The 25,982-nt window shown below is 39.4% G+C and overlaps 1 long non-coding RNA gene across 1 annotated transcript; it reads right to left on the bottom strand.

The window, feature by feature from the left end:
- Positions 1–20,732: 20,732 nt before the first annotated feature.
- Positions 20,733–25,708, bottom strand: LOC138930138 (uncharacterized). The gene is made up of 2 exons (XR_011446099.1): positions 25,603–25,708; positions 20,733–20,973 (listed from the first exon to the last, which is right to left on the bottom strand). It is a non-coding gene; the product is annotated as an uncharacterized lncRNA (long non-coding RNA).
- Positions 25,709–25,982: the final 274 nt, after the last annotated feature.

The following is a 25,982-nucleotide window of genomic DNA, read 5'->3' as shown; positions in this document are numbered from 1 at the left end:
CAGCCAGGCAATGCCATTAGGAGGAAGGAATGGTGTGAGTATGAAATGCCAAGTTAGATCATGACTGGTTAAGATCCCACATGCTTCTGAGAGCTGGTGGTGGTCATTGTGGTGCTCAACTGGGAGAGGATCCTAATAAAGTTTGAATTTTTGGAGTAAAACTTTGGGCCAGATGAATGCAGCTGAAAGAGGAAGAAGCTGATATCAGGGAGACAAATTAGGAGGCAGTTGTCAGAATCAAGGGTGAGACAATGAGGGCTTGCTTCACAGCAATGGTAGTGGGGAGGTGGAGGAGGGGATGGATTGGAGAGGTATCCAGGAGCAAAATCATTTGTAAACCACCAGTGGCTCTGGAAATCGAGCAGAAGGCCTCTGAATTGATTAGTTAGTGCAGTGTGTCTGGTTCTTACTTGTTTAATATGGCCATGGCCTAATAAAACTGTGGTGCTAAGTTTTAAGGCTGCAGTCCTGTATAGAACTTGAACAAATTTCTCTCTGGCTTAGGAAAACACCTGATGGGCCTCTGGGCTCTGTAAAGGTCTGTTGCAGGACCTAGTCACAGATGAGGAGTTTGAGGAAGATAGGGCTGTCTGCTTTGTGCTCTGGAAAAAATAGATTTGAGCTCTCAGAACTGGTGGAAGTGAAGGGGGACTGAGATCTGTGGAAAGAGAATAAGAGGATTCTCTGTAACAGCTGTGGCTGAGGAAACCCAGGAGTGTTGATGCCCAGTTTCAAATGACTTCTAAGACTGTGTGGTAAATCTCCAGTTTTTTCAATCTTTGATAACCTCTACTATAGAATTCAGCACTTTTTTGAGTTGCCCTTTGACAATGAAGAAGAGGAGACTGTGCATCCAGCCTGGGGCAGAGTGGTTTGAGGACAAAGGTAGAAGAAGCCTGGAGAGGTAACTGAGGATGGCAGGGCTCAGGAGTTCAGGGGAGGAGGAATAGGTGTCCAACACTGCAACACAGACACACCCAGAAATCCTTAAAAATACCAAAGTAGCACTCAGGGCTGGTGAAGTGGACAAGAGCCTAGATTTCAGTTACTTTAATTGGAAACTTAAGGGAAGGGCAACTCAGCAGGTCAGAGGCACTCCAGTTACAAGATAACCAAAACATTCATACCAGTCCTAAGCATTTTGTATCTATACAAAGACTCTAAACCCAACTTTGTGTGCTCTGTGTGGCCTGTGTTTCCTCAGTGACTGAGAGAAGATGGGTTATACTGGGTCCAAGATAACTTCTGATTCTAAAATTCTAAACTAACCTGATCGGCTGCTTTAAGTGCTGACTAACATGGTAAGTCTTGCAAGTGGTTTTCAGAGTGTTGTTTTGGTTCACCACATTGTACGCCAGGGTCAAATGTCTTCTCTTGGTGCTTTCCCTCAATCACTCTCTGCTGCCTTTATTTCATTTAATGGGGGAATGTGCCTTATTCACACCCCAAATCTTCAATCAGTTGAAATTTTTTATACAACTACAAAGAAGGAAATACTGCATTTTTAAAACCTCAAAATGACTTGACGTGTTCAGTTCATAGCTAGAGGGGATTTAATCCTCTTTTTACCAGGGCCTTGTAAGTTCTAGAATAAAGAGCATACATCCCTGCTTGGTTCCATTTTAAATGAATTGTGCTCCTCCATGACAGTTTTGGAATTCCTAAGCACCTTTTCTCTGCTGACCACTTATTTCACCTCCAGACTTTTGGGGCTACTGCTTTTTTCCCTAATTGTGGACTTGAGATTGCTCTCAAAATAATTTTACTGTGAAGCTTATGTCTCTTCTCATTGTGACAAAAGTGATATGGGCAAAACATATACTACTTTTATTTTCTAAAATTAAAAAAACATAGTTGTGCAACAGCCATAAGTAACTATTAATTATGATATCAATAATAAAAGCATCTTTGGTCTCTACTCTGTAACAGACAAAAGAGTAGTTGCAGAGAAAAGTATTTGCTTTTCAGTCTGTACTTTTCTAGCCTGTGGTAGAAAGAAAATATACTTTATTTAATGTCTGTCATTCCCTTTAGTAGATGTGTTCCCTGGAATGCAATTGTTGCCATATCCACTGATGAGTAATAGTTGGGACACATTGTAGATTATTTAGAAGAGGAATCTATTAATTTTTCCTCTAAATTAACCTGTAAATTAATTTAATTCCTTTAAATTAATCTATTAAAATTATTGTAGGGAAACAATTATTTTGTTCAGTTCCTTTGCTGAAATTTAGTACAATTCCATTCAAAGTACTTTCTTTTGGGGAGAGGAAATTTGCATTAAAATATGTATGAAGAAATAAAATTCATCAAATATAAATCATTTATAGAATATTCAAATTGAAGGTATAAGAATGCCAGTAACTAGATAAAAATGAGGTGGTGTAAGAAACAGTAATTTCAAAGAGTAGTATTAACTTGAAACTATCTTTTCCAAAGCATGAAGAATAATAAAGCAGCTATTTTACTGCCAAAACAATTTTGAATTAACAAGAGAAGTCTGGCTCCAAAAAAGACCACCAGACTTGAAGCTAAAGATAGTGCTAAGAACACACTCAGTTCACCCAGCTCACATTTTTGTGGTGACCCAGTAACAAAGGAAAAGCTTATGGCATCTTTTATGTTGTTGCAGATGGATGTAGGTCTTAGCATTGAGGGCAAAGCTCATTTTCCTATATATCCAAAGATCACTGGTGCACATCTTTTGTGGATAAATATATAAATATTTTGGTTTACTCTCAAAATTTTCTTGTTTTTATCCATGTTGTGTTACTTATATTTTCCACAGAATGAATGTATTCAACTTCAAAACAGCACAAAATTTTCAATGGGAAAATTTCTGTAAAATCACAGATGGTTTCTTTGGAAGCCCCAGAGTGAAAAAAAATCAAGGCACTTCACAGAGGAGGAAAAATTTCAGTTCCTATAATGCATTGTGTGTACATGTTATGCAGGAAAGAAATGTTGGGTGGCCACTGTGAAATTAATCAACTCTCTGAAGACCAGTTTCATTTCAGAAAAAAATTTGGGGAGTGGAAATTTCTATTAGAGAACTTTTCTAGGGTTAAAAAATTGTAAAAACTAATGGAAACATTATAACGAGTTGCTCTTTATAAACATAAACACTTGGAAAGAAAGAAATCGAAGTATGAATTATGAGCAATCAAAATACTTCCTGTTTTCTATCAACTAATATACCTACCAAAATACAAAATAAAATGTTAAGTGTAATTGTATTTATTAATTTAAAAAAACACTCATTGAGTGTTAACCATGTGTCAGGCACAGTCCTAAGCATTTTACAAGTATTAACTCATTGAATTCTCATAATAGCCCAGGAACAAAAATGGCTATTGTCCCATTTTTTCAGTGGAGGAAATGGAGACACAGAGCTGGGAAAGAGCAGAACCAGAAGTCAAATGCAGCCCTGATTCCAGCATCTGTGCTCTTCACCCCTTGTTCCATTGCCTCTCAGATATGTCTTTGCTATGTGCATGATTTGCTAGATGATGGCCCATGAAGAAAAAAAACAAGGTAAGCTCTCTAACACTGCAATATTCGAGCCAGAGATGCTTGTAATAGGGGAGCTAAGAGAGCTTTCTTGTTTGTCAGTGCTCCCTGCTCCCCTCCACACCCCTCCTGAGAGGGTGCAAACAAACCTCTTTGCAACCTGTCAGTGTGTAATTTCTGACCCACCACCTTTTTATTTCCATTCCTTCCTATGTTTCTATTCCTAAAAGCCCCATTGGGCAGAGAAGAAGCAATCTGGGTTGATGGAATTTCTCCCCCTGCCTCAGCTCTCAGTCTTGATTCTAACCTACGTATTGTCTTTCTAGGAATGATGAAGGTATGAGTCTCATAGATAATCAGGGTAAAGAACCTGGTCCCAGGATGGATCCACTGATATGCATAAACTTTATATGTTACAAGAGCTAGTATCTTTTTTTTATTGGCAGATAATTGCTTTACAATGTTGTGATCTCTGCTGCACATAGACATGAATCAGTCATAATTATTTATACACACACACACACACACACACACACATATATATACACACACCCCTCTCGGGGGCTTCCCAGGTGGTGCTAGTGGTAAAGAACCTGCTTGCCAGTGCAGGAGACATAAGAGACATGGGTTCGGTCCCTTGGTGGGAAAGATCCCCTGGAGAAGGAAATGGCACCCTACTCCAATGTTCTTGCCTGGAGAATCCCATGGACAGAGGATCCTGGCAGGCTATAATCCATGGGGTCGCACAGAGCTGGAGACGACTAAAGTGACTTAGCAGAGCACAGTACTCCCTCTTGTGCCTCCCCCTCCATTCCACCTCTCTAGGTCATCACACAGCACCAAGCTTGAGCTCCCTGTGTTATACAGCAGCTTACTGCTAGTTATCTATTTCACACATGATATAGTGTATATATATCTCTGCTGCTTTTTCAATTTGTAAGAGCTAGTATCTTAATTAATCTTGCTTAGTTCAGTCCCACTTTTTAAAAGAATTCCTCTATCATCTGTACAGTACTGCAATACTCAAGAAATTCATTAAAAAACTGGTGTTTTTCCATGTGAGTTATTTGTATAACTGCTCAGCTCTCCTAGTTAATTCCCATTGTGGTTTCTGTGGAAATAATGAGGCAACTAGCTTAGAAATTGTGTTCTGCAAAATTTCCTTTAAAGCCTAACAAATAATGAAAGTTACATGTTCAAACTTTGCTTTATAAGACACGTTTATTTTCTTTTAAAAACTGATTTTACTACTATGACATTGTCATTTGGTATTTATGTAGCACTAATTCATTGTGGATGAGTGAGTGAACAAAGATGCCCGACACATGAGTGGATTTTTATCAGCATCTGCATCATAAGACTAGCAAGTTAAAGGACTGCGATTGTTTAGAGATTTGGCCAGAGTAACATAGTTGGAGTTAGGAATAACCCCTTGAATCTTGGAGTCTTGTTTAATTAGTCCATCTACTGCTGATCATTTGCATTGTTTTAGATATTTCTGACCTAGAAATCATGACACTGGGACTGACCTTAATAGCCCAATGTGATATAGGCTCTAGAAAATACCTGATTTGCGCAGCTAAAGAATTCAGGTAACACTCAAGATCTCTATTGTGAATTCCCTCCCAAGTAGATACTCCCCTTGAATGTTTGTTTGTTTTTCTTACCCCAGGTAGAGTGTTTTACTTCCCTGTTGAGTTATTGAGATAACTGTAACTCTGTTGACCTGGCCTCAGAAAACTGGAGAGGATCCTGACTTCATTTCAGCACCAGTTTCTGCATCTTGTCAGGTCTTGTGTTTGTTTAAAAGATGATATATTTTGAGGTCAAATTAGTCTAAGCACCAAATTTAGGATTTTGTGAAAGAGAAAAAGGCAAAAGGGCAAAGGTTTGCAAAACCTAATGTGAAGAGAAATGTTTGTGTAAGGTTTTTTAAGAATTAATGAAAACATGAAAGGTCATTGAAACACTGCCACTTGCAGGGCTATGAACCCAACTAACAGCAGTGTCTGAAAGCATGAGAACTAGAAAGTGCACATGCCCTTAAAGGCAAATGCAATGCAGCGAAGTCAGCCAATGGAATGTGTGCCAAAACTATATTTAGTTTTGGAAACTATAATTTCAGGGTAAGTGAAGTATATTACAAAGATTTTTTTTTTTTGAAATCACAGAAGTACCGTCTTTTCAGAGATTATAGATCTGTGCATTGAATAGGAACTCTTGGTCTCCTGAAGATAAATGCCATTGCCAATCAGGGAAATATTTTTAAAGCCTCTAACAGGTCTCTTAAGAGAAGCCAGACTTTGCTTTTTTCATAAGGACAGTGAAGTGAGCCTTGGGAAAAACTTCAGGTCTATTAAAGCTTACTCTTCAATTTGCCTTTGTTGCTCAGGGCTTTTAAGGTCACCACAATTTGCCTTTTTAAAAATATATATATATATATATATATATTATTGAAGTATAGTTGACTTATAATATTTCAGGTACACAGCATGGTGATTCAATTATACAAATACAGATATATTATTTTTTAAATTATTTTCCATAATAGGTTATTAACTGTAGTTCCCTGTGCTATATAGTAAGTCTTTGTTGCTTGCTGCATATCTATTTTTTAAATAGAAATATAGCATTCTATTCATACTAAGTCAAACAACTGGAATCTAAATGTCATAATTTTTTTAGTTAGGCAAAAAATCATAACTTTTCTAAAATATATGTTCTACATATTTTTATATATGTATGCTGCTGCTGCTGCTGCTAAGTCGCTTCAGTTGTGTCCGACTCTGTGCGACTCCATAGACGCCATGCCAACAGGCTCCGCCGTCCCTGGGATTCTCTGGGCAAGAACACTGGAGTGGGTTGCCATTTCCTTCTCCAATGCATGAAAGTGAAAAGTGAGAGTGAAGTCGCTCAGTTGTGTCCGACTCTTAGTGACCCCATGGACTGCAGCCCACCAGGCTCCTCCATCCATGGGATTTTCCAGGCAAGAGTACTGGAGTGGGGTGCCATTGCCTTCTCTGTTATATATGTATACAAAGGCTTTTCTACTACACTTGATAAAGGCTTGAGAAAGAACATTAAAAAAGAGATGGAAAAATTGGAGAATATAAACTAAATGAAAAGGGAACACTGAATATGAAATAGAAAAAGTGAAACAAACTAGATCAAAGTAAAAGATTATCATATAATCCAGTTGCTTTTAAACATGACTGCTCATGAGAAACATATCTGGAGCTCTGGAGAAAAAAGCAATACCTGAGCATTTGTGTTTTTTTTTTAAAACTTTCAAGATAATTCTGGTATGCATCTGGATTTTAAAAAGTGATTATAGGTTTTTCTGTTCAGTTCAGTTGCTCAGTGGTGTCCGACTCTTTGCGACCCCATGAATCGCACCACGCCAGGCTTCCCTGTCTATCACCAACTCCTGGAGTTGACTCAGATTCACGTCCATTGAGTCAGTGATGCCATCCAGCCATCTCATCCTCTGTCGTCCCCTTCTCCTCCTGCCCCCAAACCTTCCCAGCATCAGAGTCTTTTCCAATGAGTCAACTCTTCCCATGAGGTGGCCAAAGTACTGGAGTTTCAGCTTTAGCATCATTCCTTCCAAAGAAATCCCAGGGCTGATCTTCAGAATGGACTGGTTGGATCTCCTTGCAGTCCAAGGGACTCTCAAGAGTCTTCTCCAACACCACAGTTCAAAAGCATCAATTTTTCGGCGCTCAGCCTTCTTCACAGTCCAACTCTCACATCCATACATGACCACTGGAAAAACTATAGCCTTGACTAGACGGACCTTAGTCGGCAAAGTAATGTCTCTGCTTTTGAATATGCTGTCTAGGTTGGTCATAACTTTTCTTCCAAGAAGTAAGCATCTTTTAATTTCATGGCTGCAGTCACCATCTGCAGTGATTTTGGAGCCCCAAAAGATAAAGTCTGACACTGTTTCCACTGTTTCCCCATCTATTTCCCATGAAGTGATGGGACCAGATGCTTCGTTTTCTGAATGTTGAGCTTTAAGCCAACTTTTTCACTCTCCACTTTCACTTTTATCAAGAGGCTTTTTAGTTCCTCTTCACTTTCTGCCATAAGGGTGGTGTCATCTGCATATCTGAGGTTATTGATATTTCTCCCGGCAATCTTGATTCCAGCTTGTGTTTCTTCCAGTCCAGCGTTTCTCATGATGTACTCTGCATGTAAGTTAAATAAGCAGGGTGACAATATACAGTCTTGACGTACTCCTTTTCCTATTTGGAACCAGTCTATTGTTCTATGTCCAGTTCTAACTGTTGCTTCCTGACCTGCATACAGATTTCTCAAGAGGCAGGTCAGGTGGTTTGTTATTCCCATCTCTTTCAGAATTTTCCACAGTTTCTTGTGATCCACACAGTCAAAGGCTTTGGCATAGTCAATAAAGCAGAAATAAATGTGTTTCTGGAACTCTCTTGCTTTTTCCATGATCCAGCAGATGTTGGCAATTTGATCTCTGGTTCCTGTGCCTTTTCTAAAACCAGCTTGAACATCAGGAAGTTCACGTTTTGCGTATTGCTGAAGCCTGGCTTGGAGAGTTTTGAGCATTACTTTACTAGCATGTGAGATGAGTGCAATTGTGCGGTAGTTTGAGCATTCTTTGGCATTGCCTTTCTTTGGGATTGGAATGAAAACTGACCTTTTCCAATCCTGTGGCCACTGCTGAGTTTTCCAAATTTGCTGGCATATTGAGTGCAGCACTTTCACAGCATCATCTTTCAGGATTTGAAACAGCTCAACTGGAATTCCATCACCTGCACTAGCTTTGTTTGTAGTGATGCTTTCTAAGGCTCCCTTGACTTCACATTCCAGGATGTCTGGCTCTAGATGAGTGATCACACCATAGTGATTATCTGGGTCATGAAGATCTTTTTTGTACAGTTCTTCTGTAGGTCCAGACCATTTCTGTCCTTTATCGAGCCCATCTTTGCATGAAATGTTCCCTTGGTATCTCTAATTTTCTTGAAGAGATCTCTAGTCTTTCCCATTCTGTTCTTTCCCTCTATTTCTTTGCATGGATCGCTGAAGAAGGCTTTTTAAAATCTCTTCTTGCTATTCTTTGGAACTCTGCAATCAGATGTTTATATCTTTCCTTTTTTCCTTTGCTTTTCACCTCTCTTCTTTTCACAGCTATTAGTAAGGCCTCCCCATACAGCCATTTTGCTGTTTTGCATTTCTTTTCCATGGGGATGGTCTTGATCCCTGTCTCCTGTACAATGTCACGAACCTCCATCCATAGTTCATTAGGCACTCTGTCTATCAGATCTAGTCCCTTAAATCTTTTTCTCACTTCCACTGTGTAACCATAAGGGAATTGATTTAGGTCATACCTGAATGGTCTAGTGGTTTTCCCTACATTCTTCAATTTCAGTGTGAATTTGGTAATAAGGAGTTCTTGATCTGAGCCACAGTCAGCTCCTGGTCTTGTTTTTCTTGACTGTATAGAGCTTCTCCATCTTTGGCTGCAAAGAATATAATCAATCTGATTTCGGTGTTGACCATCTGGTGATGTCCATGTGTAGAGTCTTCTCTTGTGTTGTTGGAAGAGGGTGTTTGCTATGACCAGTGCATTTTCTTGGCAAAACTCTATTAGTCTTTGCCCTGCTTCATTCTGCGTTCCAAGGCCAAATTTGCCTGTTACTCCAGGTGTTTCTTGACTTCCTACTTTTGCATTCCAGTCCCCTATAATGAAAAGGACATCTTTTTTGGGTGTTAGTTCTAAAAGGTCTTGTAGGACTTTATAGAACCATTCAACTTAGCTTCTTCAGCATTCCTGGTTGGGGCATAGACTTGGATAACTGTGATATTGAATGGTTTGCCTTGGAGACGAGCAGAGATCATTCTGTAGCTTTTGAGGTTACATCCAAGTACTGCATTTCAGACTCTTTTGTTGACCATGATGGCTACTCGATTTCTTCTGAGGGATTCCTGCCCACAGTAGTAGATATAATGGTCATCTGAGTTAAATTCACCCGTTCCAGTCCATTTTAGTTCGCTGATTCCTAGAATGTCAACATTCACCCTTGCCATCTCTTGTTTGACCACTTCCAATTTGCCTTGATTCATGGACCTGACATTCCAGGTTCCTATGCAATATTGCTCTTCACAGTGTCAGACCTTGCTTCTATCACCAGTCACATCCACAGGGGGGTATTGTTTTTGCTTTGGCTCCATCCCTTCATTCTTTCTAGAGTTGTTTCTCCACTGATCTCCAGTAGCATATTGGGCACCTACTGACCTGGGGAGTTCCTTTTTCAGTATCTTATCATTTTGCCTTTTCATACTGTTCATGGGGTTCTCAAGGCAAGAATACTGAAGTGCTTTGCCATTCCTTTCTCCAGTGGACCACATTCTATCAGCCCTCTCCACCATGACCCGCCCATCTTGGGTTGCCCCACGGGCATGGCTTAGTTTCATTGAGTTAGACAGGGCTGTGGTCCTAGTGTGATTAGATTGACTAGTTTTCTGTGAGTATGGTTTCAGTGTGTCTGCCCTCTGATGCCCTCTTGCAACACCTACCGTCTTACTTGGGTTTCTCTTATCTTGGGCATGGGGTATCTCTTCACGGCTGCTCCAGCAAAGCACAGCCGCTGCTCCTTAGCTTGGATGAGTGGTATCTCCTCACCGCTGCCCTTCCTGACCTTCAACATGAGATGGCTCCCTCCTGTGTCCGCGCAGCCACTGCTCCTTGGACATGGGGTTGCTCCTCCCGGCCGCCACCCCTGGCCTCGGATGCAGGATAGCTCCTCTCGGCTGTTCCTGCGCCATCGCAGCCTGGCACTCTCGGCCGCTGCTCCTGACCTTGGACGTGGGGTAACTCCTCTTGGCTGCCGCCCTCGGGCATGGGGTCTTCCCAGCTTCTGCCCCTGACCTCACACGTGGGGTAGTTCTTCTCAGCCGTGCTTAGTGCGCCGGTCGCAGCCGCCTGACTTAGTGCGCTAGTTTTGCTGATCTAGAGTTCTATTATTTTTCTCTTGACCAATCATGATACAGTGGTATTGAGTAATAGTTACATAATCACAATAGTAAATGATGTTTATCAATTTTCACAATCAATAGCCAGACAAAAATAAAGAATATAATTGCAAGCTATAATGGGAACATGATTAACTTTACAATATAAAGTAATTACATAAAATTTGGGGGGTTCAAGCAGAGTGATGTGGTAAGTAGAAGTGCATACAGGCACATGTTTACATCCACCCAGTCAGTCTATGTCTTCTGGTTGGTGCATTTAATCCATTTACATTTAAGCCAATTATCTATATGTATGATCCTATTATTGTTTTCTTAATTGTTTGTGGTTTTATTTTTTTGTAGGTCTTTTCCTTCTCTTGTGTTTCGTGCCTAGAGAAGTTCCTTTAGCATTTGTTGTAAAGCTGGTTTGGTGGTGCTGAATTCTCTTAACTTTTGCTTGTCTGGAGAACTTTCAATTTCTTCATCAAATCTGAAGGAGAGTCTTGCTGAGTAGAGTATTCTTGGTTGTAGGTTCTTCCGTTTCATCACTTTAAATATATCATGCCATTCCCTTCTGGCTTGTAGAGTTTCTGTTGAGAAAGCAGCTGATAGCCTTATGGGAATTCCTTTGTAGGTTACTTGTCATTTTCCCCTTGTTGCTTTTACTATTTTATCTCTATCTTTAATTTTTGTCAGTTTGATTACTATGTATCTTGGTGTGTTTCTCCTTGGGTTTATCCTTCCTGGGACTCTGTGCTTCCTGGACTTGGTTGACTATTTCATTTCCCATGTTCAGGAAGTTTTCAGCTATTGTCTCTTCAAATATTTTCTCAGGTCCTTTCTCTCTCTCTTCTCCTTCTGGGACCCCTATAAGGCAAATGTTGATGCATTTAATGTTGTCCCAGAGGTCTCCTAGGCTGTATTCATTTCTTTTCTTTCTTTTTTCTATATTTTGTTCTGTGGCAGTGATTTCCACCATTCAGTCCTCAAGGTCATTTATCCATTCTTCTGCCTTAGTTGTTCTGCTATTTATTCCTTCTAGTATTATTCATCTCTGTTTGTTCTTTAATTCTTCTAGGTCTTTGGTGAACATTTCTTGCATCTTCTCAGTCTTTGCCTCCATTCTTTTTCTGAGATCCTGAATCATCTTCACTATCATTCTTCTGATTTCTTTTTCTGTAAAGTTGCCTATCTCCACTTTATTTAGTTGTTTTTCTGGGATTTTATCTTATCCCTTCATTTGGGACATAACTTTCTGGTTTTTCATTGTGATTAACTTTTGTAATATGGTTTTTGTTTTAGCTGCTGTGAGACTGTGTTTCTTCTTGCTTCTTCTGTCTGCCCTCTGATGGATGAGGCTAATGGGCTTGTGTAAGCTTCTTGATGGGAGGGAATGGTGGTGGGAAAAACTGGATCTTGCTCTGGTAGGCAGGACCTTGCTCAGTAAAGCTTTAATCCAATTATCTGCTGATGGGTGGGGTTGTACTGCTTCCCTAGTAGTTGTTTGGCCTGAGGCAACCCAGCCCTGGGGTCTACAGGCTCTATGGTAGGGTTAATGGCAAACTCCAAGAGGGTTTATGCCAAGGGGGACCTTCCAGTGCCCCTGTATCTGTGATGAGCCCCTGCTGACTCATGCCTCTACAGGAGGCCCTTTAACCCTAGCAGGTAGTTTTGGACCAGTCTCCTGTGAGGTCATTGCTTCTCTTCTCTGGGTCTTGGTGCACACAAAACTTTGTTTGTGCCCTCCAAGACTGGAGTCTGTTTCCCTCAGTCCTCTGGAAGGCCTATAATCAGATCTCACTAGCCCCCAGTGCCAGATTCCCTGGGAATTCCCAATCCTTTGGTCAATTCCCCAGGCTAGGAAGCCTGATGTAGGGTTCAGAACCTTCACAATAGCACAAGAACTTCTTTGATATTATTGTTCTACAGTTTATGGGTCACCCACGCAGTGGGTATGGGGTTTGATTTTATCGTGATTGCGCCCTCCTACTGTCTCACTGCAGGTTCTTCTTTGTTGTTGGGCGTGGGGTATTTTTTCTTTTTTGGTGGGTTCCAGCATCCTCCTCTTGATGATTGCTCAACAGCTAATTTCAGTTGTGGTGCTGTCACAGGCGGCAATGAGTGCACATCCTTCTACTCTGCCATCTTGAACTAGAAGCCCCCTTTGCCTTTTGATTATTGTCTTAGTCTGAGTTTCCTATAGGCAAACAGAAATCAAATGGGCTACCACCTCAGAAATGTCTTTTTTCATCACTGTAGCTAAGGCAGCCCACAGTCCCTCTGTTTTCCACTCTTTATAGTATATAGTAGTCCTTGAAGTTATATATTAATTTGTTTATGTATTTGCCATGTGCCTGCCTTTATAATTTGATAAGCTCTTTGAAGGCAGAGATGCTTTTTTTTTTTTCTGTTTACTGCTATATATCCAGCACAGAGGAGAATTCCTGGTGCATAAGTTGTTGCTCATATTTGTTTACTGTTTGAATAGATGTATAAAGCCATGATCACCCGTTTTAAGGCAAAACATTTCAAGAGATGCTTTGACTAGAACTTGGAGGTTCAAACACACCTACTGACAACTATTTGTGTATGAAAACTATTTGACTAATTTGAGACAGGTCAGTCAAGAGATTTGTGCCAAAGTTTCTTTCCCTAGAAGGATGATATGTGAAAATCAGCATTTTGAAGGTGTCTTGTGGTTGCCACACAAAAGGGGCTCCATGTTGGAAAAAGTTTCATTTCCATTAGCAATAGAGCCTAAAAGCTGACAAAGGAAAAAAGAGGAGAAAAGGTGTTTCTCACCAGCAGGTTACTTTCATTTGCCTTTTTCAGTGTTACCAAAGGAAAGTGTCATTGAATCCAATGTCTACCTTTAAAAAGTTGATGATGTTCTACATTAGACTGATAATTTGAGCCCTAGAAGAGAAAGAAGCTAGTTGACCATGGGTTAAATCTTTTCAAATAAAGAGAGGCATCAACAAAATATGGCATGAAAAGGCTCTCAGTCATCTTTATCAATTACTCTATTCCTCCAGGGTAGTTTGGGATTATGTTTTATCTGGCCCTTTCATTTCCAGTGTTTTTAATTTGCCTTTTAAACAACAGTAAATGTCAAACCAGGACACTGAAGCAATCTGTGAAAACAAATACTTTATCTTGCTGGAAATCAGTAATAATAAATCCATCTGGCTTATCCTTAGAAGTCTTAGCCTCTGGATCTGGTCAATCATCTGAAAATCCCACGATTCTCCTTTGGAAACTTTTTTTTTTCTAGCAAGATTCTGACTCAAAAAAAGTATATTCTCATCTTTGCAATGATTTCTCCAGTAAGTTAAAAATGTACAAAAAGAAAAAAAACAACAACCCTCTTTTAGTTATAGCCAATATATATTTTGGATCAATAATACTCATTTCTTAGTTGGTGGTTGCAAGGGATGCATTAATGAATAAATTAAGAGATAGATTCCAAAACTAGTTTTAGCTGTATATATTCACTGCATCTCTCAACAAATCTTGAAACAGACTTTAAATACACACACACAAACATATATATATCTCAGAACTATTTGGCTCAGTTGAGTTAAAATGAACTGAGCTGGAAATGGTGAATTTTATGGTATGTGACTCATATTTCAGTAATGATGTTTTAAAAGATGAACTGAGCTAATTAATGTCACAGATGCAATTCAGAATAACAAATAACATTACAGAGGATGACTTCAGTGTGTGAGGTGGCAAGAATTCTAGCTCTAGCAATCTCTCATTCATTTACTGACTTACTCATTTTTTTTCATTTAAATTAGTGCCTACCTTGTATCAAGCATTGTAGAATATTCTGAGGATACATGATGAATAGAATACAGTATCCCATATCATAGGCATATCATTTGTCATTTTTGTGCCACAGATTTCTCTATTTCTTCAGTAAATGGACTGGATACTGTGCTTTTCTTCTTGTATGAGTCTCATTGCTGGTAGAGATAGTAACAACTAAGTCAAAGAAAAGAGGCATAGATTTGAGGACATACTGAATGCATAAAAGATTGCCTTGGCGCTGCTGAGCTGTAAGTGCTTACTGTCAGTAAAGTATACATTTTTTAAAATTCAAGACTTTTTGAATAAAAGGTTTATGCGATCAAATCAAAGTGGATTATTTCCTCAAATCAGGCTCTTGAGGAGTTTAAGCATATTTTTTTCTATTTTCTTAATGATCCACATTTTGTCACATTGTCTGAGCCAAATAAATTCTTTCTTGGCCCTCTCTGCTTTATCAACTCAATCTCCATTTAGAAAGACACCGTTTGGTCCAACATCAATTTGGAAATGCCTCAGGGATCATCTGGCTCAAGTTCACTGACTTTCCATTGACAAGAACTCATCTGGGCAAGAGGAGCCCTTCTGAGTAAGAAAAGGGAATTTAGTAACAGTAACTTCTCATAACCTTAAAACCTAGTTTTTCAGGGTTGGCCTCCTTTCACTTTATAGATAACAAGAATTTGATGAGCTTACCACCACTCTAAGGACATCAAGCAAATCATAAAAGGCAAATAATGGCCTTCCACTCAATTTCTTATGAAGTTATGACAAACCTAGACAGGGTTCATGTTTGGGAACGCATGTACACCCGTGGTGGATTCATGTCAATGTATGGCAAAACCAATACAGTATTGTAAAGTAAAATAAAGTAAAAATAAAAAAAAAATTTTTTTTAAAGCAGAGACATTTCTTTAACTTAAGAGGAACATGTAGTAGGTAAAAAGTGCCCCAAAGAACATGTTTAAAACACTAGATAGCGATACTGGGAAAAACATTTAAAGGTTTATCCTGGAGGGAAAAGGGCTAGAACTCTTTCAATAAGTGAGAATATGCACAAGACACACACCTCTGGCTGCCTGATTCCCATCTGCATTCAGAAATTATGAAGGGAAAGTTCAAATTAAATGTATGACATTCCTGTTCGTGTTTTAGGATGACTGTGATCTTTTGGTCTTCTTAGCCAGATTTCCTTGTGGCTCAGACGGTAAAGAATCTGCCTGCAATGCAGGAGACCTGGGTTCGATCCCTGGGTTGGAAAGATCCCCTGGAGAAGGGAAAGACTACCCACTCTAGTATTCTTGCCTGGAGGATTCCATGGACAGAGGTGCCTGGCAGGCACCATAACATTGCGAAGAGTCAGACATGACTGAGCGACTTTCACTAGCCAGATTCAACATTCATGAAGTGCAAATGGGAAATAGATGGGTTTTGACAATGGACAGGTATGGGTGTGAATCACTAATTTATGAAATGGTAATAAGAATATTCACATCACAGTAATATTGTGTAGAAATTATCTGTGTAAAGTTCTTGGCATGGAATAGGTGCTTTAAAAACATTAAGCCCCCTTTCCTCCTTTCTTCCACACCTGACTCCCATACCCAGACACTCCCAGTCTTGGCTATGTGGTCTAGATTGGGGTCCCTAACCTCTGGGATCTAATACCTGATTATCTGAGGTAGAATTGATATAATAATAATAGAAATAAAGTGCACAGTAAATGTCATGCAATTGAATCATCCCCAGACTACCTCTCTGTCCCCCAGTCTGTGGAAAAATTGTCTTCCACAAAACTGGTCCCTGGTGCCAAAAAAGTTGGGGATGACTGGTCTAGATCATGTGAATCAGGAGATTTGTGTGACATTATTTGTCATGCATCTTCCATAGAAAATATATTTTAAAAACCCAGTTCATATTATGTGTTGGGATTAACTTACTGGCTCCATCATTGACCCCTTAACTTGTGTAAATCCTGGCTCTGCCATTTACTAGGTAACTTAGGCAAGTTTTTAACCTGTTAGCAACTTGGTTTCCTCATTTGAACAATGAAGATAATAACTACACAGGATTAAATAACATAACCTATGTAATACACTTGACAAAGTACTTGATGCATATTAGGGGTTGGATTTTATTACTATCACTGTTACATTATTAGGTATTTGATTTGTAATGGTACATAGACAAGCTTAGACAAGCCATACTATGTGCCTTATTTTGTAATCCATGCTAATAAATTTTATTAATAGGTAATAATTATATGTTTGTTATATATCAGTGTGTTATTCACTCAGTCATGTCTGACTCTTTACAACCCCATGGACTGTAGCCTGCCAGGCTCCTCTATCCATGGATTTTCCAGGCAATAATACTGGAGTAGGTTACCATTCCCTTCTCCAGGGGACCTTCCCAACCCAAGGATCAGACCTGGTTTTCCTACATTGCAGGTAGATTCTTTATCCTCTGAGCCACCAAGGAAGCCTATAGACATCTCATAGTTATTAAGTCCATGTATCAGAGAAAGTACTGAGTCTCTCTGAAGAACTAAATAATTTTACCCAAGGTTGGTTGGTCTCCCTCCTCCCTCCCTCTGTCTGTCTGTCTGTCTCACACACGCCCCTAGGATTCAAACTTGATAATGTCCAACTCAAAGGCCATGCATTTAATGAAATAGCAATAGTTTTGATAAGCAGATGCCTGTGTCATAATTGCTTTTTTTAGTTCTTCCACAACAAGTCAAATCAACAAAAACACCTTCCTCTGGTTCAGTTCAGTTCAGTCGCTCTGTCGTGTCCGACTCTTTGTGACCCCATGAACCGCAGGACGCCAGGCCTCCCTGTCCATCACCAACTCCCTGAATCTACCCAAACCCATGTCCATTGAGTCAGTGATGCCATCCAACCATCTCATCCTCTGTTGTCCCCTTCTCCGCCTGCCGTCAATCTTTCCCAGCATCAGGGTCTTTTTCAAATGAGTCAGCTCTTCGCATCAGGGGGCCAAAGGATTGGAGTTTCAGCTTCAGCATCTGTCCTTCCAATGAACACCCAGGACTGATCTCCTTTAGGATGGACTGGTTGGATCTCCTTGAAGTCCAAGGGACTCTCAAGAGTCTTCTCCACCATCATAGTTCAAAAGCATCAATTCTTTGGTGCTCAGCTTTCTTTATAGTCCAACTCTCACATCCATACATGACTACTGGAAAAACCATAGCCTTGACTAGACGGACCTTTGTTGGCAAAGTAATGTCTCTGCTTTTGAATATGCTATCTAGGTTGGTCATAACTTTCCTTCCAAGGAGTAAGCATCTTTTAATTTCATAGCTGCAATCACCATCTACAGTGATTTTGGAGCCCAGAAAAATAAAGTCAGCCACTGTTTCCACTGTTTCCCCATCTATTTGCCATGAAGGGATGGGACCGGATGCCATGATCTTCGTTTTCTGAATGTTGAGCTTTAAGCCAGCTTTTTCACTCCCCTCTTTCACTTTCATCAAGAGGCTCTTTAGTTCTCACTTTCTGCCATAAGTGTGGTGTCATCTGGATATCTGAGGTTATTGATAATTCTCCCGGCAATCTTGATTCCAGCTTGTGCTTCCTCTGGTGCCTGAGGATAATTCCAATTTTCTGAGATGCACAGGGTGAGAGCCAGCAGGGACCTGAAAAGCCAAAGATAATTAGAATGGGGCTGGGAGGTTGATTTATAATTATCGATTGAGCCCTTAGTCTTATGTGATATGAAATGTTCCAGCACTGGGAATACAAGGGGAAACCAATAAGTCATGGCTCTTGCTGCATGAAACTTTTAATCTTGGCAATGTCAGAGCTTGAACATATATAACTGCATTAATAAATACCATATAACTAGCATTTAGACAAGTGCTATGGTGAAGAAAAGGTCTGAGAGTAAGAGTACGTATAACATCTACCTAATTTAGCCCAGAAAGGAGAAGAAGTCAGGGAGAACTTCTCAGAAGAGTGACATTTGAACTGAGACCTGGAAGGTGAGAAGGGATTTATTTTGCTCAAGTTTAGTTGACTGGGCTAGTTAGTATCCAAACCTGAATTATACGTTAGACCCATGATTCTCATTTCTGGGTTTCTCTCACTGCTCTATAAATCAACAAGTTCTGACAGTTTGCCTTTGCCAACTCCATGACACTGCTTTATAAAACCATTTCTATTTAAAAAGGGAGGAAATCCCTTAGATTTGGCTCCCTGATTCACAACCTGCTTATTATCTTTGAGTGTCTTATTTCCGTTCCTATATTTTTAAAGACATGATGGGAATTCTTTGGTATGTCTCTAATGTGTGTCATCACAAAGCAGTGAACTGTGAAAAATACCGTAGGAATTCCCAATAAATTGTACAGGAGGCAAATGAAGGGCATCCAGCTATGAACCTGAGCAGTTCTCTTTTTTCAACTAGATCCCTGGAGGTTGTTTCTAGAGCAAACCTTACCAGGATTTGGTTCTACATAACTTTTGAGGAGTTTGATCAGCTCCCACCAAAGGCATTTCTCTTGGGTTTGTTCTGTGAAGTTATTTGTATCTCAGGTATGTGCTCAGCCACTTTAATGCAGAATGAATTAAACACCAAAAAAGGTACCCTAAAGCATCATAGCCCTCCAGATGTTAGTGTCTTTTTCTGGCTTGAGCCTGTGATACACTTCTGTGTTTTGCTCATCAGTTACATAACCAAGTCCCAAGGGCAGAAGTTTCCTGAGGGGCAGAGTGGACTCCATTCTGAAGGAGACCCATGTGGGGGACCCAGCTGTAGCTCAGCTGCTGCTATGACAAGGATGGCACCAAGCTTAGCATCTAGGCAGAATGTGCCATGAATCCTTCTCCTTTCTTTTAAAATGAAATACTGAAAAGCATTCTTTAGCCATTCTCTTGCCCTGTTTTTAAAATCTTTGAGATTGCTTTTTTGCTCAATGAATTCTTGGCTCTGGGTTTTATCAAGTTGTAAGAAAGAATGAGAAAGAACCAATGGAAATAGTGAGAGACTTTATTTTTGGGGGCTCCAAAATCACTGCAGATGGTGACTGCAGCCATGAAATTAAAAGATGATTGCTCCTTGGAAGAAAAGCTATGACCAAGCTAGACAGTATATTAAAAAGCAGAGATATTACTTTGCAACAAAGGTCCATCTAGTCAAAGCTATGGTTTTTCCAGTAGTCGTGTATGTATTTGAGAGTTGGACTATAAAAAAGCTGAGCACCAAAGAAATGATGCTTTTGAACTGTGGTGTTGGAGAAGACTCTTGAGAGTCCCTTGGACTGCAAGGAGATCCAACCAGTCCATCCTAAAGGAAATCAGTCTTGAATATTCATTGGAAGGACTGATGTTGAAGCTGAAACTCCAATCCTTTAGCCACCTGATGTGAAGAACTGACTCATTTGAAAAGACCCTGATGCTGGGAAAAATTAAAGGCTGGAGGAGAAGGGGACAACGAAGGATGAGGTGGTTGGGTGGCATTTCTGACTCAATGGGCATGAGTTTGAGCACGCTCTGGGAGTTGGTGATGGACGGGGAAGCCTGGCATGCTGTAGTCCATGGGGTCGCAAAGAGTCGGACATGACTGAGTGACTGAACTGAACTGATGCTTAAGTAGTATAACAGAGTTCTACAAACTGGGTGGTTTAAAACAACAGAAGTTTCTTCTCTCATGGTTAGGGAGGCCAGAAGTCTGAAAGCCAGGTGTCAAGAGGATGGCTTCCTTCTGGAGGCTCTAAGTAAGTAAGTAAGTGTTAGTTCCTCAGTCATGCCCAACTCTTTGCGACCCCATGGACTGCAGCCCACCAGGCTCCTGTGTCCATGAGATTTTCCAGGCAAGGATACTGGAGTGGGTTTCCATTTCCTTCTCCAGTGGATCTTTCCAACCCAGGGATTGAACCCTGGTCTCCTGTACTGCAGGCAGATTCTTTACCGACTGAGCTACAAGGGAAGCCCTAAGGGAGGATGTATTTCATGCCTTTTTCCTAGTTCTGGTGACTGCTGGTGACCCTTGGTGTTCTGTGATTTGTAGACGCACCATTCCAGTCTCTGCCTCCATTTTCACATGGCCTTTTCTCCTGTGTGTTTATGTGTGTCCAGATTCTCCCCTCCTTTTTCTTATAAAGATGGCAGTCATTGGATTTGGGACTCACCCTCGTTTAGTCTAACCTCATTTTCACCTAATTACATCTTTGAGGACCCTATTTCTAAATAAGGTAACATTCACTGATTATAGCAGTTAGGACTTGGACTTATCTTTTGGGGGAGGATACAATTCAACCCAGCACACGAGGTAAAAAACCCTGCAGTCTGTTTAATTTTCCTTCCCTTTCTATACTGACTGAAGGCACAATTGAACCATTATACAGTGTAAAATCTGGTGGTTAGTGTTTATGGAATTTTAATAAAAGCATATCCAGGAGGTGATGGGCATGTTCTATATTTTAATTATGGTGGTGGTTTGATAGGTACACATAGCTATCAAAGCTCATTGTTACAGTTTGTTGTATGTAGATTATTCCTCAATAAAGCAGGTAAGAAAAAATATATCCCTGAGGCACAATACCAATTGTTTTTCTTTTCTCCTTTCTTTTCTATGCTCCATCCCATCTTGTCAGTAGAAAAACGTATACGATAAATAGGTTCTCCCATTTCCATCCAGATCCTGGGGAAAAAAATAAAATTTTCAGAGGAAAAAATCTATATTATTTAGTTACTTTCAAAATCAGAAATACTGACAAATGTTTGGACTGTGAACATTTTAATTAACAAAATATTAAAAATTTTTTACATTATTATATAATTCTCCATCTTCAAAAGTAGTTCTAAAACATATGCTATGGCAAGGTTTTAAAAACTACTTTAATCACAGCTGAACCATGTACCATGTTCAGAAAAAATTAACTTACCTTAAGATTCCAAGTGCACCTTCACCCACAAGGACAGAAGAAAGTAAAACAAAGAAGGAAGGCCATTGGCACAAAAATGCATGTTCAAAAATGTTTATAAACACAAATTAAGTTTAGTTGTCAGTTAACTTTATAATATTAATGTTATTATTAAAAGTGTCTTGCATCATTTCAAAGCCAAAAATGAAACTGATGATGTTCACTCATTTCAGATTTGGTGTTGGAAAATTCTTTCAAATGCTAGTTGCAGGTAAACAACAATTGTTTGTTTTATGCTTTGGTCTCTAGAACTCTGCTAAGCACATCTAAACTGGAACTTAAGATTTTTATATAATCTTGCTTTTTACCTGCCTCCCTAGGGGGTATCCTGAAAACAGAAGAGTTGATATTTAGAAATACTGTATTCATACCAGTTGGAAAAATAAACAAGTAACAGGGTAGAACACTGTGTTTATGCAAACCTGCTTTTTAAAGTTGAGAGGATAAAGATGAAACACTAGAAAACATAGAAGTGAAACTGCTGGTTACTCAGTCATGTCCAACTCTTTACAACCCCATGGACTGTAGCCCACCAGGCTCCTCTGTTCATGGGATTTTTCTGGCAAGAATACCGGAATGGATAGCCATTCCCTTCTTCAAGAGATCTTCCCCACCCAGGGATTGAACCTGGGTCTCCTGCTTTGCAGGCAGATTCTCTATCATCTGAGCCACCAAGCGGAGAAGACAATGGCAACCCACTCCAGTACTCTTGTCTGGAAAATCCCATGGACAGAGGAGCCTGGTGGGCTACAGTCCATGGGGTCATGAAGAGTCGGACACGACTGAGCGACTTCACTTTCACTTTTCACTTTCATGCATTGGAGAAGGAAATGGCAACCCACTCCAGTATTCCTGCCTGGAGAATCCCAGGGACAGGGGAGCCTGGTGGGCTACCATCTGTGGGGTCTCACAGAGTCGGACACGACTGAAGCGACTTAGCAGCAACAGCAGAGCCACTAAGGAAGCCCCAGAAAACATAGACGATATTGCTAATATTTGCACAGAAAATGACAGAATGAATGGTGTTAAAAGTGGCTTTTTAACACAGAAATAGGCATTTTCCCCTCTTCATTAATTTTGCTTTTTTTTTTAAGGTCATAATTGATAAGAGATGGTGGAATTAGACATACAAAGTTGGGGGAAAGTGAGAAATATGAATAAGAATAGTCATTTAGGTTTCTGTATATCCTGTCTGAAGAAATTGTCATAGATCTTGATGTTAACTAGATGAGTATGAAAACTAGGTGCCTGTTTTAAAGGCGACTGGGTGCCTTTTAAAGAGTTTTCAAGGCAACTGGGTGCCTGTTTTAAAGAGAGAGTTCATGGTTCCAGTTCTGGGCAATGTGAAACTGATCCAAAACACTGAGTCAAAAAACTGACCTGTTGGTATATAAATGTAATAGAGGGCAAAGAATTTTCTACACTCTGCTCTGACCCAAACTGTCTTTCATTTAACTTAAAAAGTGCCCTGCCTTGAAAGACCATATTGGTATTATTTAGTTGATATTGACAACATCTCTAAAACTTGGAGAGGGAGGTGAAAATCCCAGCCAGACTCTTCACTGGGTTGACTATGAGTCTTTTTCTAAGAGTTTTAAACAAAGGTTTCATTAGCAAATTAGAAAGGTTTGAGTAGATCCTTTGAGTGTAAGACCAGGTGAACTCACACTAGGGATGGTCCTTCAGTATAGCTGGATTCGTCAAGTAATTAAAAAATATTGATTTTGTATAGATGATAGTACACTCCCATCACTCTGCTTGTTCTCTCCAGGATGCTCTATGCTAGGCACGCTGCATACATTAGGTCCTTTACTCATACTCAGCCTTTTTTTTAATTTAAATTTATTTATTTTAATTGGAGGCTATACTCAGCCTTTTGAAGTGAACATGATTTTGTAGACTGGGAAGTGAGGATGAAAATTGTAAAGTGATGTGCTCAAGGTCACACAGCTAGATAAGAAATCAGCAAATTGAAATGCATCCAGAAATGGTCCCAAAGCACTTCCAAATTGAACAGCTTCTTAATCTGCAATTCTAGTCCTGCAAGAGTTAGTAGTTGAGGTTAGATCACATGGATCTGAGTACTAGCTCTGCCACTTAACTAGGGAGTTAGATGCTTCTAGATCTTGTTTCCTTCATCTGTAGAACTGGGGGTTAACTATTATAGCTGTGAGTGCATGTATCTATTGATCTGGATAGTAAATGCATAATTTCACCCCAGTGCCTGCCACATAGGAAGTTCCAACAACTGTTTTTTGTTCTTATATTGTTATAATAACAATTGATTAAAGGGTTAGGAGCAAGCTGAGTAGATAATCTTGAATATAACATTAAATTTAAGTTATCAGATAATATGGACATGTTTGGTGCTTTGTGCTTTTTCCCTTTAGTGTTTGCATGAATGTTTTTTCTGGATATCTCTTTTGGTATTATAATATTAAATTGTCATTTAAGGTAGAGAGTCAAACTTATATCTTAGTCTTTTCACCTCACAGTACCAGTTAGGACTCAATCTCTCAAATACCGTTTTATCCTGTAAATTATTATATTCACTATCTAGAGAATAACTATGATACCATTTCCATCTTTTGAAAATGATCATTGCTCCTCAGTGCTGGGTTGGTGTTTAACAAAGTGAGTTTTTGCTGATATTACCCATATAAGATTATCCTGCAAAACAAGATTTATTTCCACTGACATCCATCATTTGTAGTTTAAGTTCTTGAATATTATATTCATTCAGGGAGATCCTAGAATATGAATTTTAAAAAACCACTCTTGCTTCAGCTGCAAAGAAGAAAAAAATCCTAGCTTAAAATCAAAAAGAATTTTAGGCATGGGGTAGTATGACTATTTAATTAGAATTCTTAAGGTCTGTAAAAGTTCTTCACCTGTTTCTCATATATTCCATGTCATACAGATTAAAATCATGTCCTCCTTTTCATATTTCAGGAGCTTGGAGTTAGAACCTTTGACTTCTATGGGATAGTCAGATACTGTGAACTGTTTACCCTAGGTACCACTAAGAATGTAGAAATGATATCAGAGGAATCACAGTCAGTTTGAGAGGCACAGGCAGGATGAAACAAAAATCAGTGGTGCTGCTTAAGACTTATTGGAAGCCAATCAGATAGAAGTCTGAAATATTATATGGCAGTAAATCAGGAAGTTCAGTGTGATTTGGGACTATATAAGCAATGGGATTATATAACAAACAAGGGTAAAATAGGATGCCCTAACCTGGAATATTGGACCTCAGCACGGAAAAGAAATAAGCAACTGGAGGGTGTCCAGAGGAGATCATCTACAATGATGGTTTTAAAGCAAAATATGAACTTTATAGTGTAGCCAAACCACAAAGTCAGACCCAAGGGGCATGATAGAAATCTACAGATAGCTTGAGGGTCTAGACACCAAGGGGAAAGAGGAATCTTGGCTGGAGATAAGAAAAATGTCAAGGGATAAAGTTAAGAAAAGGGAAATTTAGGTTTAACAGAATATATTCCTTGGTAATAAGATGTATGTTTGTAGAACAGTGTCTCAAGGGAATAGAAAGAACACTGATACATTTTCAAGGATCCTTGATAAGAGGATAGCTTGATGTTCAGAACTTTCATTAGAATATTCTTGTGCCATGACCAGATGGAATAGATATATTTTTTATCATGAATTTCTAGGATAATTATAACATGATAGTGAACACACTGTTCTGCCCTTCAATAAAAGGTATCCTAAGGCTTTGATTAACTTCAACTCTGAGGAAAAAACAAAACCCAAAACAAATAAAGACACTACTTCTCAACATTAAATGCCCTAATAAATGAGCAAAGTTTCAGAGACTTGATTTTTAGAGTTGTTGTTCAGTCGCTCAGTTGTGTCTCATTCTTTGGGACCCCATGGACTACAGCATGCAAGGCTTGTATTCAAAACTATTTCTTTCTAAGCTTTCAGTTATATTGCTTCTGAAGCAGGCTAATGAATTGTAAGAAAGATTCTGGGGATCAATATAACAAAACCAGTCATTTTTTAAATTGGTAAATGAAACCCAGATCTTCCTTAATCAAGCCTGGCATAAAATGGCAGTCAATCAGAAAGGCCAATGTGAATTGGGTCTGTCTAAGCAAAAGGGATTATATAACAAACAACAGCAAAATAGGATGCCTTAACTGAGAATGAATGAAAAAGCCATGCACCACAGTGACTGCAAAATAAGACTAATAACAGTCAGATTGGAAATCACAATACTTAAAAAAAATACTTAAAAAATCCAAACAATCTTATAAAATCTTTCTTTCCAGAAGTGCCATTACATTTTCCCCATGTGTTTTAAAAACACATATACTTACACCAGGTTTCCAAAAGGGAGCCAGGGCTTAATTTTATGGATATTTAAAACAATTTGTTCATTGTTTCCTTATGCCGGGGCAAGCTCTAGGTTGATGGAGTCAGGACCTGTTGAAAACAAGATGATGAATGAACTGGATGCTTCTGCTCTAAGCCTGAAGTGGCAATAGAAGAGTCTCTCTGCTCATTGGCTCCCCAGCATCCATGACCAAGCCTGTATGACTTTGTGCCTGGCCAGTATTCTTATTAGCCGTACATCATTGTGGCAGGGTTGCATTTTCAACCCCATGGTCATCTTTTGTGGTTAGAGAAATATTTAACATATATGAATTATAAATTACATTTGCCCAACCACCGGAATTGTAAGTAATCCTGTGAAGTG

The sequence above is a fragment of the Ovis canadensis genome, chromosome X (assembly GCF_042477335.2).
Source record: "Ovis canadensis isolate MfBH-ARS-UI-01 breed Bighorn chromosome X, ARS-UI_OviCan_v2, whole genome shotgun sequence".
Taxonomy (NCBI): domain Eukaryota; kingdom Metazoa; phylum Chordata; class Mammalia; order Artiodactyla; family Bovidae; genus Ovis; species Ovis canadensis.
This window is presented reverse-complemented; position numbering and strand designations above follow the sequence as displayed.